Source organism: Ornithodoros turicata, chromosome 4, assembly GCF_037126465.1.
Source record: "Ornithodoros turicata isolate Travis chromosome 4, ASM3712646v1, whole genome shotgun sequence".
NCBI lineage: Eukaryota > Metazoa > Arthropoda > Arachnida > Ixodida > Argasidae > Ornithodoros > Ornithodoros turicata.
Genome location: NC_088204.1, coordinates 37796119 through 37810888, shown reverse-complemented (window position 1 = coordinate 37810888; position 14770 = coordinate 37796119). Strand labels below are relative to the sequence as shown.

Sequence of the window (14770 nt, the reverse complement as noted above, 5' to 3'; positions counted from 1 at the left end):
GGGACCTATTATTTATTGAACCACTACCCCATGATTATTTCCTTTATTCTTCTATAACGATTGAATAGGAAACTATTGCAGAAGAGCACCATGCATGAAAGCTCATCGTAGGAATTCCAAAGTCTTACTAAATGAGACTTGCAAAAGAACAAAATATCCTAACACGTAACTCCATCAACGGCAAATAAGAGGACTAGGTACTCAACAAATCAACAAAGAGTAAGGGTAAACAGGAGCGCAGAACTCAGGGCAGCACTATCGTCAAGACAACAATGTTCCTTGTCAAAAAATAAAAAAATAAAAAAAACGTAAACACAGGAAAGCATGCATATCGGGGCATGTCAGAACACGTCAGCACAAATTGTACGACTGCTGGGCAACAGAGGAAAACAAACAAACACTTGAACAGAGTGAAAAAGACACTCACCATCATTTTTCCCGTTCACAGCATTCCCTCATTGTAAATCCGCTCGTTACAAAATCCACCTGCATCGTCGAACACCATTCACCAGTGACGAACCGCACATCCGCACCCCATCAGAGGCAGACAGAACCCCACCGAAGCTACGCTCTTCCACTGACGGCCAACGCCAGGAGCAGAATTTGCGTGTCGAGACCCGTCAGTGTCCAAGAGAGAAGTGAAACCTTGCGCCCCCTGCAGGCCGTTCTCATTGGTCGTGACGTCATCCTATTGTCTCAGGGCTACACAGTTTTTTTCCACTAATGCTCCTCTAGACAAGGTCAACCTAAAACAATAGTCTCTCGGTATGCAGTCATCATGCAGGTGCGTGGCTCAAGGACGCGTACGCTCTAGACAGGGCACCTGTTATTTATTGAATCACTATCCCTAGATTATTTCCTTTATTCTACTATAATGATTGCGTAGGGAACTATTGCAGAAAAACACCATAGACAAGAGGAGATTGTAGCATTTCATTCCCAAAGTCTTACTGTACAGGAAAAAAAAATGGTACAGCAAGACATAAAGTCACACACCTGTCCCCCTCGCGGTTACTCTCTGAACTAAATGAATCGCAAAATTATTAAGAATTGCTCTACTCCCATTCAAGGCAGCACTATCGTCAAGAATATGCCTTGTACAAAAGGAAAAAAACTACATGCAGAAGGAAAGCATGTCAGAACAAGCCCAGGCATGTCAGCACATGTTTGTCAGACAAGGGGGGAAAAAGCGAAAAGAAACAAAGAAGGAAACCAGCATCAAACTATTTCTTCTTATTCAAAAACAGTGCTCATCATAAATCTGCCCAGGACAATACACACTATTTTTCTATTGCCACACTTTTTTCCAGTAACGGTCAATGCATTGCTACAGACTGCGTGACGTCATCACATCCTGTCTGAAGAAGAAGACACCGGCAAAGACTCCTATTATTTATTGAATCGCAAGATTATTTCCTTTGTCCTACTCTTAATGACATTGATTCTCTCATTAAAATTCAACAAAAAGCACCCCGCATATTAACGATTTTCACCCCAAAGGCTCATCATGGTCATTAGAATTACAGTAAACTGCCACTGCTCTTTTAAAATAATAAGTGAGACCACTCAACATCACCTCCAGGCTTATGTAATACATGACCCTTTCTATGCTCATACATTCGTTGTCTGAGGCTACACCTGCGAGCAAAAAAGGCGCGGAAGCCGGGTGGGCAAAGTTCCATTCGCGCATTGCGAGCAAAAAGGCGCGAAAGCACAAGACAGAACGCCTTTACGGGAACACGATAGCATTCCTATACTATATTAATGATTATTGCATTGCAGTTTAGAAAAACTACAACTAAACTATAATTTTAGGAGCCCAACTTTCTATGGAAACTATAATTGCCCTATTACTTGGATCGCTACTAATGAAGCGCTCCAATTTTTTCTCTCTTCCCATTTCAGCCTTGTCATGCAGGGAAGCAGACTCAGATCCAAAATAATTAATTTACACTGAGGGTGCCGTGCTTCAGGAATTCCTATCCTGCGCTCAGATGCAAGCATTTCTTCACGGATACCTTTAACAGCTGACTTCCTCAACATATCGAACACCCAACAAAATCAAACAAACAATCAGAGAAACCCTCTTCTCAGCTGCACCATGCGACTTTCTTCTGCGTAAAATCGGTGATTTGAAGAAGAGAGCAGCGAAAAATTGCGCGCGCTTGTGCTCGACCTGAAGCATATGCCAATAAAACAAGAAAAAGGCACTCATGTCTGGTATCTGATAGTGCCACATACACAGACGCATTGCCCTTGCGTAAAGAAAGCACAGGACACGGATACACAAATTTCCTTAGGTGAGCAGGGAAAAGGCTTAAGACCACAGGTCACGACACATCGCCACGCGGCTAGCACAACATGACACCAACAAGATACTAGCAGCGGGAAGAACTGCAACACTGCTAAACAAGTCCAGACATGCCACGATGGCGTCACAAATCAGGAAGAAAAAAGAAAAAAAAAGCACACGCACGCACGCACAGAGGACAACGCATTAAACACACGGAGCGCTCAGGAATAATCGTAGCGTCACCGCACATCGCTACGAAGCTAAACGTCAAACACAAGACGACACCAACAAGATATTAGCGAAGGGTAAAAATTGCAACACTACCGAACAAGTCCAGACATGCGACATCGCATACAAAACACTGCTCATCGGGGAAAAGGCCTAAGCCTGCGGCGGATCATCATAGAGCGTACACAACTTCATTTTTTCTATTTTGCGTAAACAAAACGCGGTCTGCTTGGAAAACGACGTACAAATTTTCTTAAGGAGCAGAGAAATATTTCTACTCCGTGCTCAGATACCAGCATTTCTGCTCAAAAACCTGCAAAATTAAACACTGCTTACTTCGTCAAGATATCGAACAATCAAACAAACAACCCCACTTCCACTGGTAGAACACTATTCAGCTTTTACGCAGGAGGCTTTCTTCTACATAAAAAGTAGAGAAAATAAGAAAAGAGCAGCGAAATATTACACGCACATTTGCTTGACTTAAAAAACCTGAAGCATATGCCAATAAACCAAGAAAAAGACACTCATGTCTGGTATCTGATAGTGCCACATACACAGACGCATTGCCATTGTGTAAAGAAAGCACAGGACAGGGATACACAAATTTCCTTAGGTGAGCAGGGAAAAGGCTGAAGACCTCAGGTCACCACACATCGCCACGCGGCTAGCACAACATGACAGCAACAAGATACTAGCAGCGGGAAGAACTGCAACACTGCTAAACAAGTCCAGACATGCCACGATGACGTCACAAATCAGGAGAAAAAAAAGCACACGCATGCACGCACAGAGGACAACGCATTAAACACACGGAGCGCTCAGGAATAATCGTAGCGTTACCGCACATCGCTACGAAGCTCAACGTCTAACACAAGACGACGACAACAACAAGATATTAACGAAGGGTAAAAATTGCAACACTGAACAAGTCCAGACATGCGACATCGCATACAAAACACTGCTCATCGGGGAAAAGGCATAAGCCTGCGGCGGATCATCATAGAGCATACACAACTTCATTTTTCTATTTTGCGTAAACTAAACGCGGTCTGCTTGGAAAACGACGTACAAATTTTCTTAGGGAGCAGAGAAATATAGAAATTTGTACTCCGTGCTCAGATACCAGCATTTCTGCTCCAAAACCTGCAAAATTAAGCTCTGCTTACTTCGTTAAGATATCGAACACCCAACAAAATCAAACAAACAACCCCACTTCCACTGGTAGAACACTATTCAGCATTTACGCAGGAGGCTTTCTTCTACATAAAAAGTAGAGAAAATAAGAAAAGAGCAGCGAAATATTACACGCACTTTTGCTCGCATAGCTATAAGAGAAAAAAATAAATAAAATAACGACGCACACGCTAATAAACTGTGACAAAGACACCCATTTCTGCTATCAGATAATTATTGCATAATGCTAAATACTCATTTGCATTGGCCCTGCGTGAAGAAACCACAGGACAGGGATACACAATCTATCTTAAGCGAGCACGGAAAGTCGCTTCTACTCGAACAGCTTAATACCATAAAGTCTGAATTTTTGCAAAGAAAATAAAGCCTGAACAGCGCTACGAAGGTGACAGACACATACTAACAAACAAACAAACACTTCTTCGAGTCTGTATTATCTTTTAAAAAATAACGAAAGCACAAATAAAAAAAAAATCAAATCGGCTAGGTAGCCTACCAGACGTTATGCCTTAAAGTTGGCTGCACGCAATGTGCGGAAGCATGCTGTGAAACCAACTTGCGGTTTTGCTGGATGCACATGAAGTCCGATTCCAATTGGAAATCGCGCTAAGGACGTGCCAAACGTGGAATTTTCGCAAGATTAATCCCAATACCTGGAATTCTGTTCATTTTAGCGGGAATGCTGGCGCTTGTGCTCCATTATTCGAAATTTTCGAATATTCGAATTTCTCGATTATCAAATTTTCGAATACCAATAGAGTTCGAATATCAACAATATTCGAACAATATTCGAAATTTCGAATATTCGCACACCTCTAGTGAATACTGACACTCAACGATATATAACAAAAAACAAACAAATTCCATTCTCATGAACTCTCCTCTGCCGAGCGGCTTTCTCCTGCTCTACCTGGATGCTGACTTTTTCCCCCCTCACCTACATTCTGAGTAAAAACAGTGACAGAAGAAAAGAACCGCGAAAAATTACACGCATTTGTGTCACAGGACAGGGATACACAAATTTCCTTAAGTGAGCAGGGAAAAGGCTTAAGTCGGTACCGCTCAGGAATAATCGGAGAATCACCGCGTATCGCTACGCGGCTAGCGCTTGAACAGCGCTACGAACGTGACAGATACGTACTAACAAACAAACAAACAACAGCAGGACCGGCGTCGGGCACTCATAAAATACCCTGGCCAAAACAAAGACTTCGCCAGGTTCGCGAGGCAATTCCATTAAAAACGCTCGTCCTATCCTACAGATAGCAATGCAAACGCGACTGCCCTTATTTTTCAAACCACTATTTCACGCAATAGTACATAAATGTATCACTCGTGCCACACGAAAAGGCAAACACTTACTTGTCAAGTGGGGTCCCAGCGCGTGCGCGCGCGCACACACACAGGCACACACACACACACTAACATTTTCACACTCACAAACACAAAGTCTATTTTCACAACCACATAAATCCATATTATTCTTCAGGTCAATAATTATCCTGCCATCGTCAAAAGACGGCACAGACATGTATGCTTACGCAAGACAATCGGTCCTCGTTCCGGATGTAATAGGATATCGTCACTCGGCCGGCGCGAACCAATAAAGAAAGAAATGAATGCATGTTCGCTATACGAAGAAAACGGTACCGTGCTTCTACGCAGCGATCATTATACAGACGCGTAAATGTGAACATCATTCGCTACACACTGTAGCTCTCATCATTTTTAAACCAAACCGTGTTCATAGGTCTTCACTAAATAGGTGAGCCGATAATGACTCCAAATAAAATAAAATAAAATAATCATTCCAGCATCGCTGGCTGCAAGCTTGGGTACCCAACAGAGCAGCGCGCTCCTATCAACACGCCTTGGGCTGACCTTACACACCCGAAGCCTTTTCTGAATGCATTCTGCCGGCGCTGGAATAAAAGATTTATCGCGAGGGTACTACGATGTCAGCTCTGTTGCTGTTTAAGTGATAAAACAGTGCGCCCGAACCGCGAAGCGCGCGCGCGGGCCCGGTCTCGCGGTTTGGACTCGCGACGCGTGCGATTCCCCGCGGCGCGAGCGCAACGCGGACCCGTTCTCGCGGTTTGGACGTGCGCGATTGCCCGAGTAAGAGCACTGTTTTATCACTTAAACAGCAACAGAGCTGACATCGTAGTACCCTCGCGATAAATCTTTTATTCCAGCGCCGGCAGAATGCATTCAGAAAAGGCTTCGGGTGTTAAGGTCAGCCCAAGGCGTGTTGATAGGAGCGCGCTGCTCTGTTGGGTACCCAAGCTTGCAACCAGCGATGCTGGAATGATTATTTTATTTTATTTTATTTGGAGTCATTATCGGCTCACCTATTTAGTGAAGACCTATGAACACGGTTTGGTTTAAAAATGATGAGAGCTACAGTGTGTAGCGAATGATGTTCACATTTACGCGTCTGTATAATGATCGCTGCGTAGAAGCACGGCACCGTTTTCTTCGTATAGCGAACATGCATTCCTTTCTTTCTTTATTGGTTCGCGCCGGCCGAGTGACGATATCCTATTACATCCGGAACGAGGACCGATTGTCTTGCGTAAGCATACATGTCTGTGCCGTCTTTTGACGATGGCAGGATAATTATTGACCTGAGCAATAATATGGATTTATGTGGTTGTGAAAATAGACTTTGTGTTTGTGAGTGTGAAAATGTTAGTGTGTGTGTGTGTACCTGTGTGTGTGCGCGCGCGCACGCGCTGGGACCCCACTTGACAAGTAAGTGTTTGCCTTTTCGTGTGGCACGAGTGATACATTTATGTACTATTGCGTGAAATAGTGGTTTAAAAAATAAGGGCAGTCGCGTTTGCATTGCTATCTGTAGGATAGGACGAGCGTTTTTAATGGAATTGCCTCGCGAACCTGGCGAAGTCTTTGTTTTGGCCAGGGTATTTTATGAGTGCCCGACGCCGGTCCTGCTGTTGTTTGTTTGTTTGTTAGTATGTATCTGTCACGTTCGTAGCGCTGTGCAAGCGCTTGCCGCGTAGCGATACGCGGTGATTCTCCGATTATTCCTGAGCGGTACCGACTTAAGCCTTTTCCCTGCTCAATTAAGGAAATTTGTGTATCCCTGTCCTGTGACACAAATGCGTGTAATTTTTCGCGGTTCTTTTCTTCTGTCACTGTTTTTACTCAGAATGTAGGTGAGGGGGGAAAAAGTCAGCATCCAGGTAGAGCAGGAGAAAGCCGCTCGGCAGAGGAGAGTTCATGAGAATGGAATTTGTTTGTTTTTTGTTATATATCGTTGAGTGTCAGTATTCACTAGATGTGTGCGAATATTCGAAATTTCGAATATTGTTCGAATATTGTTGATATTCGAACCCTATTCGTATTCGAAAATTTGATAATCGAGAAATTCGAATATTCGAAAATTTCGAATAATGGAGCACTAGCCCCAGCATTCCCGCTAAAATGAACAGAATTCCAGGTATTGGGATTAATCTTGCGAAAATTCCACGTTTGGCACGTCCTTAGCGCGATTTCCAATTGGAATCGGACTTCATGTGCATCCAGCAAAACCGCAAGTTGGTTTCACAGCATGCTTCCGCACATTGCGTGCAGCCAACTTTAAGGCATAACGTCTGGTAGGCTACCTAGCCCATTTGATTTTTTTTTTATGTGTGCTTTCGTTATTTTTTAAAAGATAATACAGACTCGAAGAAGTGTTTGTTTGTTTGTTAGTATGTGTCTGTCACCTTCGTAGCGCTGTTCAGGCTTTATTTTCTTTGCAAAAATTCAGACTTTATGGTATTAAGCTGTTCGAGTAGAAGCGACTTTCCGTGCTCGCTTAAGATAGATTGTGTATCCCTGTCCTGTGGTTTCTTCACGCAGGGCCAATGCAAATGAGTATTTAGCATTATGCAATAATTATCTGATAGCAGAAATGGGTGTCTTTGTCACAGTTTATTAGCGTGTGCGTCGTTATTTTATTTATTTTTTTCTCTTATAGCTATGCGAGCAAAAGTGCGTGTAATATTTCGCTGCTCTTTTCTTATTTTCTCTACTTTTTATGTAGAAGAAAGCCTCCTGCGTAAAAGCTGAATAGTGTTCTACCAGTGGAAGTGGGGTTGTTTGTTTGATTTTGTTGGGTGTTCGATATCTTAACGAAGTAAGCAGAGCTTAATTTTGCAGGTTTTGGAGCAGAAATGCTGGTATCTGAGCACGGAGTACAAATTTCTATATTTCTCTGCTCCCTAAGAAAATTTGGACGTCGTTTTCCAAGCAGACCGCGTTTAGTTTACGCAAAATAGAAAAATGAAGTTGTGTATGCTCTATGATGATCCGCCGCAGGCTTATGCCTTTTCCCCGATGACCAGTGTTTTGTATGCGATGTCGCATGTCTGGACTTGTTCAGTGTTGCAATTTTTACCCTTCGTTAATATCTTGTTGTTGTCGTCGTCTTGTGTTAGACGTTGAGCTTCGTAGCGATGTGCGGTAACGCTACGATTATTCCTGAGCGCTCCGTGTGTTTAATGCGTTGTCCTCTGTGCGTGCATGCGTGTGCTTTTTTTCCTCCTGATTTGTGACGTCATCGTGGCATGTCTGGACTTGTTTAGCAGTGTTGCAGTTCTTCCCGCTGCTAGTATCTTGTTGCTGTCATGTTGTGCTAGCCGCGTGGCGATGTGTGGTGACCTGAGGTCTTCAGCCTTTTCCCTGCTCACCTAAGGAAATTTGTGTATCCCTGTCCTGTGTTTTCTTTACGCAAGGGCAATGCGTCTGTGTATGTGGCACTATCAGATACCAGACATGAGTGTCTTTTTCTTGGTTTATTGGCATATGCTTCAGGTTTTTTAAGTCAAGCAAATGTGCGTGTAATATTTCGCTGCTCTTTTCTTATTTTCTCTACTTTTTATGTAGAAGAAAGCCTCCTGCGTAAAAGCTGAATAGTGTTCTACCAGTGGAAGTGGGGTTGTTTGTTTGATTTTGTTCGATATCTTGACGAAGTAAGCAGTGTTTAATTTTGCAGGTTTTTGAGCAGAAATGCTGGTATCTGAGCACGGAGTAGAAATATTTCTCTGCTCCTTAAGAAAATTTGTACGTCGTTTTCCAAGCAGACTGCGTTTAGTTTGCGCAAAATAGAAAAAATGAAGTTGTGTACGCTCTATGATGATCCGCCGCAGGCTTAGGCCTTTTCCCCGATGAGCAGTGTTTTGTATGCGATGTCGCATGTCTGGACTTGTTCGGTAGTGTTGCAATTTTTACCCTTCGCTAATATCTTGTTGGTGTCGTCTTGTGTTAGACGTTCAGCTTCGTAACGATGTGCGGTGACGCTACGATTATTCCTGAGCGCTCCGTGTGTTTAATGCGTTGTCCTCTGTGCGTGCGTGCGTGTGCTTTTTTTTTCTTTTTTTTTCTTCCTGATTTGTGACGCCATCGTGGCATGTCTGGACTTGTTTAGCAGTGTTGCAGTTCTTCCCGCTGCTAGTATCTTGTTGGTGTCATGTTGTGCTAGCCGCGTGGCGATGTGTCGTGACCTGTGGTCTTAAGCCTTTTCCCTGCTCACCTAAGGAAATTTGTGTATCCGTGTCCTGTGCTTTCTTTACGCAAGGGCAATGCGTCTGTGTATGTGGCACTATCAGATACCAGACATGAGTGCCTTTTTCTTGGTTTATTGGCATATGCTTCAGGTCGAGCACAAGCGCGCGCAATTTTTCGCTGCTCTCTTCTTCAAATCACCGATTTTACGCAGAAGAAAATCGCATGGTGCAGCTGAGAAGAGGGTTTCTCTGATTGTTTGTTTGATTTTGTTGGGTGTTCGATATGTTGAGGAAGTCAGCTGTTAAAGGTATCCGTGAAGAAATGCTTGCATCTGAGCGCAGGATAGGAATTCCTGAAGCACGGCACCCTCAGTGTAAATTAATTATTTTGGATCTGAGTCTGCTTCCCTGCATGACAAGGCTGAAATGGGAAGAGAGAAAAAATTGGAGCGCTTCATTAGTAGCGATCCAAGTAATAGGGCAATTATAGTTTCCATAGAAAGTTGGGCTCCTAAAATTATAGTTTAGTTGTAGTTTTTCTAAACTGCAATGCAATAATCATTAATATAGTATAGGAATGCTATCGTGTTCCCGTAAAGGCGTTCTGTCTTGTGCTTTCGCGCCTTTTTGCTCGCAATGCGCGAATGGAACTTTGCCCACCCGGCTTCCGCGCCTTTTTTGCTCGCAGGTGTAGCCTCAGACAACGAATGTATGAGCATAGAAAGGGTCATGTATTACATAAGCCTGGAGGTGATGTTGAGTGGTCTCACTTATTATTTTAAAAGAGCAGTGGCAGTTTACTGTAATTCTAATGACCATGATGAGCCTTTGGGGTGAAAATCGTTAATATGCGGGGTGCTTTTTGTTGAATTTTAATGAGAGAATCAATGTCATTAAGAGTAGGACAAAGGAAATAATCTTGCGATTCAATAAATAATAGGAGTCTTTGCCGGTGTCTTCTTCTTCAGACAGGATGTGATGACGTCACGCAGTCTGTAGCAATGCATTGACCGTTACTGGAAAAAAGTGTGGCAATAGAAAAATAGTGTGTATTGTCCTGGGCAGATTTATAATGAGCACTGTTTTTGAATAAGAAGAAATAGTTTGATGCTGGTTTCCTTCTTTGTTTCTTTTCGCTTTTTCCCCCCTTGTCTGACAAACATGTGCTGACATGCCTGGGCTTGTTCTGACATGCTTTCCTTCTGCATGTAGTTTTTTTCCTTTTGTACAAGGCATATTCTTGACGATAGTGCTGCCTTGAATGGGAGTAGAGCAATTCTTAATAATTTTGCGATTCATTTAGTTCAGAGAGTAACCGCGAGGGGGACAGGTGTGTGACTTTATGTCTTGCTGAACCATTTTTTTTCCTGTACAGTAAGACTTTGGGAATGAAATGCTACAATCTCCTCTTGTCTATGGTGTTTTTCTGCAATAGTTCCCTACGCAATCATTATATTAGAATAAAGGAAATAATCTAGGGATAGTGATTCAATAAATAACAGGTGCCCTGTCTAGAGCGTACGCGTCCTTGAGCCACGCACCTGCATGATGACCGCATACCGAGAGACTATTGTTTCAGGTTGGCCTTGTCTAGAGGAGCATTAGTGGAAAAAAACTGTGTAGCCCTGAGACAATAGGATGACGTCACGACCAATGAGAACGGCCTGCAGGGGGCGCAAGGTTTCACTTCTCTCTTGGACACTGACGGGTCTCGACACGCAAATTCTGCTCCTGGCGTTGGCCGTCAGTGGAAGAGCGTAGCTTCGGTGGGGTTCTGTCTGCCTCTGATGGGGTGCGGATGTGTGGTTCGTCACTGGTGAATGGTGTTCGACGATGCAGGTGGATTTTGTAACGAGCGGATTTACAATGAGGGAATGCTGTGAACGGGAAAAATGATGGTGAGTGTCTTTTTCACTCTGTTCAAGTGTTTGTTTGTTTTCCTCTGTTGCCCAGCAGTCGTACAATTTGTGCTGACGTGTTCTGACATGCCCCGATATGCATGCTTTCCTGTGTTGACGTTTTTTATTTTTTTATTTTTTGACAAGGAACATTGTTGTCTTGACGATAGTGCTGCCCTGAGTTCTGCGCTCCTGTTTACCCTTACTCTTTGTTGATTTGTTGAGTACCTAGTCCTCTTATTTGCCGTTGATGGAGTTACGTGTTAGGATATTTTGTTCTTTTGCAAGTCTCATTTAGTAAGACTTTGGAATTCCTACGATGAGCTTTCATGCATGGTACTCTTCTGCAATAGTTTCCTATTCAATCGTTATAGAAGAATAAAGGAAATAATCATGGGATAGTGATTCAATAAATAATAGGTCCCCTGTCTAGAGCGTACGCGTCCTTGAGCCACGCAGGTGCATGATGACGTCATACTGTGGCTTCATTGTAGATTGACCAAAGGAGCATTAGTGGAAAAAAACAGGGTAGCCCTGAGACAATAGGATGACGTCACGACCAATGAGAACGGCCAGCAGGGGGCGCAGGAATGCTCTTCTCTCTTAGCCTCACGACCAATGAGAACGGCCAGCAGGGGGCGCAGGAATGCTCTTCACTCTTAGCCTCTCGGAGGTGGTCGCCCCAGAGGGCGCTACGAGCGCGTATGCGTAGCGGCCGCGGAGCGGCGCCCCAGTCAGTTTCTCTCCGGCTGTCGCGGAAAGCAGACGTGCGCTCCCTGCGCTCGCTCAGTTTCTGGCGGGCTGTCACGGAGAGCAGTCGCATCGGTCTGCGCCACGGTGTAAGAAGAGAGAGGTGTCCGAACGGCCGATACTCGGAAGGAGCAGCCGATGTCGAAGATGTGTTCGTTGTTCGGGGAGGCGCCGCGAGGGGCAGGACCCGTCTTGTGGGCCTTCTTTTCCTCCTACGTCTATGGTGATGGCTGCGTCCGCAACTGCAGGTGGAACTTTTGACGCCAAAAAATGGTCGGAAAGTGCTTTGCCCCTGGTTGCCGAACCGGTTACAAGTCCTGAAGGGACAAAGTATCGTTGTTTTCTGTCCCAACAGACCCTGATCGGTTGAATGCGTGGCGACGGGCAATACCGCGGAAAGAACGTGTGTTGGGCGCCAGGAGCGTTACATTGTCAAAACTTGGACAGCCGTTCACGACGGAGTTTGTTCACGGAGTGTTTGTGAGAACAACTTTCTGTTGCCTCCACTTATGCGCAGTGAACATTGTGGTTAATGTTACTTCTAGTCAACACGTTTTTGCGAGAGCAACTTCACTTTATTTTTTGCAGTGAGTATGTTACTTAATTTTATTGCCATTCAACGTGCTTTCTGAGAGCAAGTTTGTGTTACCTTTATGTACGTGCACTGAGTGTCTTACATAATTTTACCTGTTGTCAGCGTGCGTTTAGCACACCAGCTCTGCGTTTCCTCTGTCCGGAAGTAGTGAACACTGCTTAGTTTTACTCCCCTGCTAAAAGCGCTTATCACAGCAACATTGTATTTGCCATGTCCATGTGCAATAAATATCTCCATTGCTTTCCCAAAACGACGTATGCGACGAATACGTATTTATTTACTCGGGAGGCGTCGATGATGGCGCCGACATTCGAGCACATAGTTCTCCGCAGCAACAACTCACACATCTCTCAAAACTGTCGAGGAAAAGAAAGCGACAAGCGGAGAGGAATTCGATCGTTGTGCTATACTCAAACTACGAAGGGTGACCGTGCAGGTATGTCCTTTGACGTGCAAGGTGTTTCGTATGAGTTGCTTCTGACAGGGAACGATAACCATTACAGATCGATGAAAACTCGTGCGTAGGTCAGGCGGAAAAGGCCGTCAAAGCAGACAAGAATTCCGTTGTTGCCCATGTCCATGTGCAATAAACATATATTGGATTTCTGAGAATGGCTTAGATTGTGCATGTTCCTTTCCACGGGAGGCAGTCTGAGGCAGTCACCATTCTCCTGAAGCAATGACGCCGTCGAGGTTCGGGTGCATAGCCCCTTGTAGAAACGATTCATACGCCGTAGAACTGCAGTTCTATTCGTAATCCGTCCTCCATAAGTGCATTACGAAAAGTTGACATGAGTTTGCCAACAACCTGTGCGCTGAATCAGTATCTTCTCCGCGATCGGCAGCATGAGAATCGCTCGCATCCGGCCCTCAACCGCGCAGCGCCTCTGGCGTCATTGTGGCGAACAACGAACACAATTTCGACCGCCGGAGGAGCTCCGTCCAGACACCTCTCTCTTCTTACACCGTGGTCTGCGCTCCTGCTGTGGTGAGGTGATTTGTTGTGTAACTAATGCTTTCGCCAACTTTGTTCCCGCTTTGTTTGCGATTTTCGTGCTAGTGCACGTCGGGTGCTGGTTGCTGTTGTCCGGGCATCCCCGCCATTTTCTATCTTCTTCTGCCTTGGGAACGGTTGTAGCGCTGGTGTGATTCTTAATAATTTTGTTGTGAGATTAGTTGAGAAAGTAACCGCTAGGGGGTGCAGCTGCCGGGCTTTATACAGGAGAAAAAAACCATTACGAGTCAGTTCTCTGCCTGGCTGTCGGATAGAGCAGTCGCATCGTTCTGCGCTCCTGTTGTGGTGGGATCATTTGTTGTGTAACTAATTCTATTTCCTTGTTAGCTATTGATGGTTTGCATACTCTTGCTTTCCCAGCCTCCGTATTACAAGTGTTTTTCTCCTTGCATGCCCAGAGCTGTCCTAACTTGCCCAGACATGCCGTGATGACGTCACAGCTGACGTCACAGGATGCCCGGAACTGGTGGTCATAGCTGCGATGCTTTGCAACCTGCCTCTGTGCTCCGTCGCAGGGCGATGGTCAGCGGCCTTTCCGGGCCGCTTTCTTCAAGATGGCGCCGTTGATCTTCAACTAAACTCCTTCTCTCCACTCTATCTCTATCTTTTTATTTTATTTTCAACCTATTTTTTTATTTTTTAGCAGCTCAACTAGCCCACAACTCACACAGTGGTCTGGACACGTCTTAGGTGCTCCCCAATTAGTGTAACGACACACTGAATGATCCTAATTACTGTGGGGGTCCCAATTAGCTCTAATTGCTCATTAATGGCGTCCAGGCCAGTGTGTGAGTTGTGGGCCAGTTGAGCTGATCATATACTACTATTGTGTACAACAACAACACCTTTATTTTCAGAAGGAGAATGGGGAGGTTCATCGCCAGAGGCGATACTCTACCCCAGTGTTGTTGGGGATGCAGGGTAAATAAATAGGTGCAGGGTAAATGCAGGGTAAATAAATAAATATTAGATCTAGTTCTCGTTTCTGACCCTTCGTCATTTTCTTCTCCAGACATTTCCGACGGTCTTAGTGACCACAAGTTCATTACGTTCAATATTCATGCCCAAAAGCCTTGCAGAGTCACCACGCGGAAAACGATAACGCTTTATAATAATGCCAATTTTCAAGCTATCAATACCGAGCTCGAACTATTCTATCCATCATTCTCTACTAACTTTCATTCTAGGCGCACAGAAGAAAACTGGTTGCCCTTCAAAGATAAGCTCTTAGAGTTAGCGGAACACTTTATTCCAACGATTCAAATCAGCACTAACGATAAC

General features: G+C 44.5%; 1 long non-coding RNA gene across 1 annotated transcript; it reads left to right on the top strand.

Moving 5' to 3' along the window:
- Positions 1 to 10818: 10818 nt before the first annotated feature.
- On the top strand, positions 10819 to 14464 carry LOC135393017 (uncharacterized). The gene is made up of 2 exons (XR_010422379.1): positions 10819 to 11129; positions 13888 to 14464. It is a non-coding gene; the product is annotated as an uncharacterized LOC135393017 (long non-coding RNA).
- Positions 14465 to 14770: the final 306 nt, after the last annotated feature.